The sequence below is a fragment of the Sorex araneus genome, chromosome 1, assembly GCF_027595985.1.
Source record: "Sorex araneus isolate mSorAra2 chromosome 1, mSorAra2.pri, whole genome shotgun sequence".
Classification (NCBI taxonomy): Eukaryota; Metazoa; Chordata; class Mammalia; order Eulipotyphla; family Soricidae; genus Sorex; species Sorex araneus.
Window position 1 is genome coordinate 253896788 of NC_073302.1, and position 6355 is coordinate 253903142.

General features: G+C 37.6%; 1 non-coding gene across 1 annotated transcript; it reads right to left on the reverse strand.

Moving 5' to 3' along the window:
• Window positions 1–1297: 1297 nt before the first annotated feature.
• Window positions 1298–1428, reverse strand: LOC129401513 (small nucleolar RNA SNORA72). The gene has a single exon (XR_008628398.1). It is a non-coding gene; the product is annotated as a small nucleolar RNA SNORA72 (small nucleolar RNA).
• Between the last annotated feature and the right edge of the window lie 4927 nt (window positions 1429–6355).

A 6355-nucleotide genomic window follows, 5' to 3' on the forward strand; every position in this document is an offset into this window, starting at 1 on the left:
ACTTCTAATGAAGGGCAATATATTTCAGGAAAGATTATCATAGAACAAATTGTGATACTTGTCACTTCATATCAGCATCAGTAGTGGTTGTAGCAATGAGTCCCAGGGGAGCAGCTATTAGGAGTCCGATATTACATTGAAATATTTTCTTCCTAAGTAACTTATTCATTCAGCAGTGTATATGTAGAAGCATCTACTCATCTAAGATATTTGAGTTATAATCTGAAATTACAATAATTTATTGCAAAAAGCTTCAGATCTGGCACTCGGACCTGTTTGATTGACTTCAATATCCATTTTGCATATCTCCATCAATGTAGGTTATTTTTTTTGTCATATGTATATTCTTGTACTAACAACATACTCAACGTTCATTCTGTATATTCCTTACTCTAGTAGTAGAGTCACTCTTTCCAAATAGAAAATGACATTAAAATCAAGTTATTATCCAACCCTAGATAACCAGAATTTAATAGTACATATTGATGTTTGAAAGTCCCTTGATGGCCTGATCTTACTCACTTAAAAATTAATTTAGTGGTTTATGTGGTCACCACCATTAACAAAATTACCTCATGTAATTTTAATTAATTAAGATTATTTTTCATTTTTTGAGGATCTAAACATATTGAGATAAAACTGATATATAACTATGTATATATACAACTTTGTAGGTGTTCAGGTACACAGATTTTATATATATATACATATATATATATATATATATATATATATATATATATATATACCCGTGGTGTATTTGATATGCCAAAAACAGTAACAACAAGTCTCACATGGAGACCTTACTGGTGCTCTCTTGAGCAAATCAATGAACAACACGATGGCAGTGACAGTGACAGATACATATATATATACATATATGCATATATATATTTACCAGTATTATAAATTTGGTTAACATTCTTTTAAATTTATTTATAAAAAATATTTTTGTCTTAATCAAAGAACCTGTATTATCTGTATTATTTCTTTCTATGTTCTGTTGTTGCCACACCAGGCCCACCACCGAAGTGATCTCTACCAAATTCTGCTGGTTTCCTGCTTCCTTATTCATTTGAATGCTCTTACTATATGAAGTTATTCTGTGTTATTTTATTTTAAAGGTTTTTTTTGTATTTCACTAAGTTTAAATTGATTTATTTGAAATTTTTAAAATCTGTTTAATGACAAGTGGTAATCATCAAATTAGCAGTTATGGCCTTCAAAAGTGATTTTGCTGTTATTTCTGCTGGTAAGCCAACTAGATACGTACAACTAGTCATATCTCCCACAATATATTTCTCACCAGCAATTAGAGACTGGACCTAGGTAAAGAAATAGGTCTGGGCACGCATGAATTACCTTTTCATAATGAACTTGTAGCTCACCCTGATTATTATGAAATCAAAACAGTAACATTATTTGCTGGGCGCTTTATGTTATTTTATTTTATTTTTATATGGGCCACATCCAGGGTGCTTGATGTGGGTCTTAAAAGCCACTTTCTATCATTTTTATCTGATGAGCAGAATTATTATTTAGTGCTCAAGTCCATCGTTAATTTGGGGGCAGGAGGGAGTTTATTGAGTTTTTTCAAAATTTTAATATTTGTCATCCAGCATTATTATACTCTGTAAAATATTTTGAAATTTCACTAAAGGTTCTATTTTATCTATTCAATCTGCATTATTCCAACCCCAAAATGTTGCAGTCTCTACATCTTATGAATTGGGGGCATATCATATACTTGTAATCATGATACCAATGCTACAGCAATTGAAAATCAAATAATAAAATGAAAAAAAAAAGAAAAACTTTGCCCTTTGGGGCTATCTTTACAGTCAGACATGCTTCTGACTGGATATTTAGATTTTCAGATACAATGAAATATGTCTCAGGGAATATGTCTTTTCTGAAGATATGTCTTTTTCCCCAGCCCTGGAGCCACATATGATACCCTGAACCCCACTAGGAATGATCTCTTGCTGGGTATGACCACAAGACAGACCAAGAAACAAACAAATCAAAGGAAATCAGCCTGAGATAGCATGGGATTTATTGATCACTCTGTGGCCCACCATTACCATTCATAAAGATACGCTTCATTATTCATTTACTATAAAAATTACTTCTGTGACTCTGAGATAAGATAGTTATTTTTAAAATATAACTCTAACATTTTATAACCATCTGACTTGTTGTCAATAAAACTCTTTCTCATTTATTCCTGGGTCTGTGTTCCATGACAACACTGATGGTGTTCAGGGAACCATATCCAGATCCACAGATGAAATTCTGGATTGAGCCAGTGTTTGCTGTATGCAAAGCAAGCACCTTAACTACTGTGCTCTCTCAGATTTGTAATTCTGTGTTTATCAACACTCTAATATGGCAGTGATAAACAAACCTTTACATTTATGACCATACAATCATACAAGTATCTCTCTCAGACAGGTATCTGCCATATAACTATATGTCTTTATTTATTTATTTACTCATAAGCCTGCTAAACATTAATATGTTTGTATTTTGTGTTTTTAAATTTAATTTTATTTTTGTAAGTTGTTCACAATAATTTATTATATTCAATATTACAACAGCAATTCCACCATCAAGACACCTTCCTACCACCATTATTTTGAATATTCCCACCGCTCCCAAAGGCTGCCCCCAAAGCAGGACCTAAATAATTTATTCAGTATTGTTTGTTGTAAATGATTTGCATAAAGCACTGTAGCACTGTCCCATTGTTTATCGATTTGCTCAAGCAGGCACCAGTAATGTCTCCATTGTGAGACTTCTTGCTACTGTTTTTGGCATATCAAATAGCCACAGGTACCTTGCCATGTCTGCCATGTGGAATCAAACCCAGGTTGGCTGCATTCGAGGCCCTCCCCACTGTGCTATCACTCCAGTCCAATCTTCATAAAGTGATCCAAAAAAGTTTTGTTGAAAGTATGTGAAGGTTGTTGTATCTCACCCCTGAGGCTATCAAACCCTTGTTCAAGAGGTTACTTACATTCTACATGTGAGCCTGTGTGCAAATATAATTTTTTTAATGGAGATCAGTTGCCTTCTACTTTACATCCCATCAAATGTGGTGTACTACTCTAGTTACATAAGTGGAGTAGAGTATGGGATGTCATGCACACTCCAGGAATTCTAAAATTTTAAATAGGGTGATCCTGTTAAATTTTTAACTTGATGGTGGCTTTGGGGTCTGGACGCATCTCTGCAGCTTGTTGCTCTCTCCAGAGGTTTTTTTGTGAGTCTCTGGATCATGACCACTAATGGCACCAGAGGCAGTTTGTGGGTGTGACTGCCAAGCTACAGAATAACAGGGAGATGGGAAGAGATCGCCCATTCCCAAAGCAATGTATCTTTAATATTTATGCTTTTAAAATTACCTTGAAGCTAATTGTTTTTCTTTTTCTCTTTTCTTTTTTTGTGGGGTGAGAGGGATCACACCAGCAGTGCTTAATGCTTACTCCTGGCTCTGTGCTCTGGTATCTCTCCTGCCAGTCATCAGGGGTAAGGGAACCATGTGCAGTGCAAATGACCTATTACTGCTTTATCTACCCACCCCACAATCCATTTTTTATTTTTTATTTTTATTTTTTTTTAAATTTATTTATTTTTAATTAGAGAATCACCGTGAGGGTACAGTTACAGATTTATACACTTTTGTGCTTATACTTCCCTCATACAAAGTTTGGAACCCATCCCTTCACCAGTGCCCATTCTCCACCACCCGTAAACCCAGTGTCCCTCCCACCCTCCCCAATCCCATCTCCCCCCCACCCCACCCTGCCACTGTGGCAAGGCATTCCCTTCTGTTTTCTCTCTCTAATTAGCTGTTGTGGTTTGCAATAAAGGTGTTGAGTGGCCGCTGTGCTCAGTCTCTAGCCTTCATTCAGCCCGCAACTCCCTTCCCCCACATGGCCTTCGACTACAATGTAGTTGGTGATCGCTTCTCTGAGTTGACCTTTCCCCGGAACGTGAGGCCAGCCTCGAAGCCATGGAGTCAACCTCCTCGTACTTATTTCTACAGTTCTTGGGTGTTAGTCTCCCACTCTGTTATTCTATATACCATAGATGAGTGCAATCTTTCTATGTCTGTCTCTCTCTTTCTGACTCATTTCACTCAGCATGAAACTTTTCATGCCCATCCACTTGACTACAAAATTCTTGACCTCCTTTTTTCTAACAGCTGCATAGTATTCCATTGTATAGATGTACCAGAGTTTCCTCAACCAGTCATCCGTTCTGGGGCATTCGGGTTTTTTCCAGATTCTGGCTATTGTAAACAGTGCTGCGATGAACATACATGTGCAGATGTTGTTTCGATTGTACTTTTTTGCCTCTCTGGGATATATTCCCAGCAGTGCTACTGCTGGGTCAAATGGAAGCTCAACCTCTAGTTTTTTGAGAATCGTCCATATTGTTTTCCAAAAGGGCTGAACTAGCCGGCATTCCCACCAGCAGTGTAGAAGGGTCCCTTTCTCCCCACATCCTCTCCAACAGTGGTTGCTTTTGTTCTTTTGGATGTGTGCCAGTCTCTGTGGTGTGAGGTGGTATCTCAAAGTTGTTTTGATCTGCATCTCTCTGATGATTAGTGATGCAGAACACTTTTTCATGTGCCTTTTGGCCATTCGTATTTCTTCCTTGGTAAAGTTTCTGTTCATTTCTTCGCCCCATTTTTTGATGGGGTTGGATGTTTTCTTCTTGTAGAGTTCCACCAGTGCTTTGTATACCATTGATATCAACCCCTTATCTGATGGGTATTGTGTAAATATCCTTTCCCATTCTGTGGATAGTCTTTGGATTCTGGTCACTGTATCTCTTGCGGTGCAGAAGCTTTTTAGTTTAATGTAGTCCCATTTGTTGATCTCTGTTTTTACTAGATTGCTTAGTTCCGTGTCACCTTTGAAGATACCTTTATCTTCAATATCGTGGAGGGTTTCGCCGACCTTGTCTTCAATGTACCTTATGGTTTGTGGTCTAATGTTGAGGTCTTTAATCCATTTTGATCTGACTTTTGTGCATGGTGTCAGGTCAAGGTCTAAACCCATTTTTTTGCATGTGGTTGTCCAGTTGTGCCAGCACCATTTGTTAAAGAGGCTTTCCTTGCTCCACTTCACATCTCTTGCTCCCTTATCAAAGATTAGATGGTCATACATTTGGGGTTGTGTGTAGGGATATTCCACCCTGTTCCATTGGTCTACGGCTCTGCCTTTGTTCCAGTACCATGCTGTTTTAATTGTTAATGCTTTGTAGTAAAGTTTGAGGTTGGGGATGGTGATGCCTCCCATCATCTTTTTCCCAAGAATTGTTTTAGCTATCCTTGGACGTTTGTTATTCCATATGAATTTTAGGATTGCTTGATCCATTTCTTTGAAGAATGTCATGGGTATACTTATAGGGATCGCATTGAATCTGTATAATGCTTTAGGGAGTATTGCCATTTTGACAACATTGATTCTCCCTATCCACGAGCAGGGTATATGTTTCCATTTCTTCATGTCCTCTTTGATTTCATGGAGTAGCGTTATGTAGTTTTCTTTGTAAAGGTCTTTTACTTCCTTGGTTAAGCTGATTCCGAGGTACCTGATTTTCTGGGGCACGATTGTGAATGGGATTGCTTTTTTCATGTCCCTTTCCTCTGCCTCATTGTTTGCATATACGAAGGCCATGGATTTTTGGGTATTGATTTTGTAGCCTGCAACTTTACTGTATAAGTCTATTGTTTCTAAGAGTTTCTTAGTAGAGGTTTTAGGCTTCTCTAGATATAGTATCATGTCGTCTGCAAATAGTGAGAGTTTGATTTCTTCCCTTCCTATCTGGATGCCCTTAATCTCTTTTTCTTGTCTAATAGCTATCGCAAGTACTTCCAGTACTATATTGAAGAGGAGTGGTGAGAGTGGGCATCCTTGTCTTGTGCCTGATCTCAGAGGAAAGGCCCTTAGTTTTCCCCCGTTGAGGATAATGCTTGCCGTAGGCTTGTGATAGATGGCTTCGACTATCTTGAGGAAAGTTCCTCCAAACCCCATTTTGGCGAGGGTTTTCATCATGAAAGGATGTTGGATCTTGTCAAATGCTTTCTCTGCATCTATTGATATGATCATATGGTTTTTATCTTTACTTTTGTTGATATGCTGGATTATGTTGATTGATTTCCGAATGTTAAACCATCCTTGCATCCCTGGGATGAATCCCACTTGGTCGTGATGTATGATCTTTTTGATGAGTTGTTGGATCCTATTTGCTAGTATTTTGTTGAGTATCTTTGCATCGGTGTTCATCAGGGAAATTGGTCTGTAATTTTCTTTCTTAGTGGTGTCTTTGTTTGCTTTTG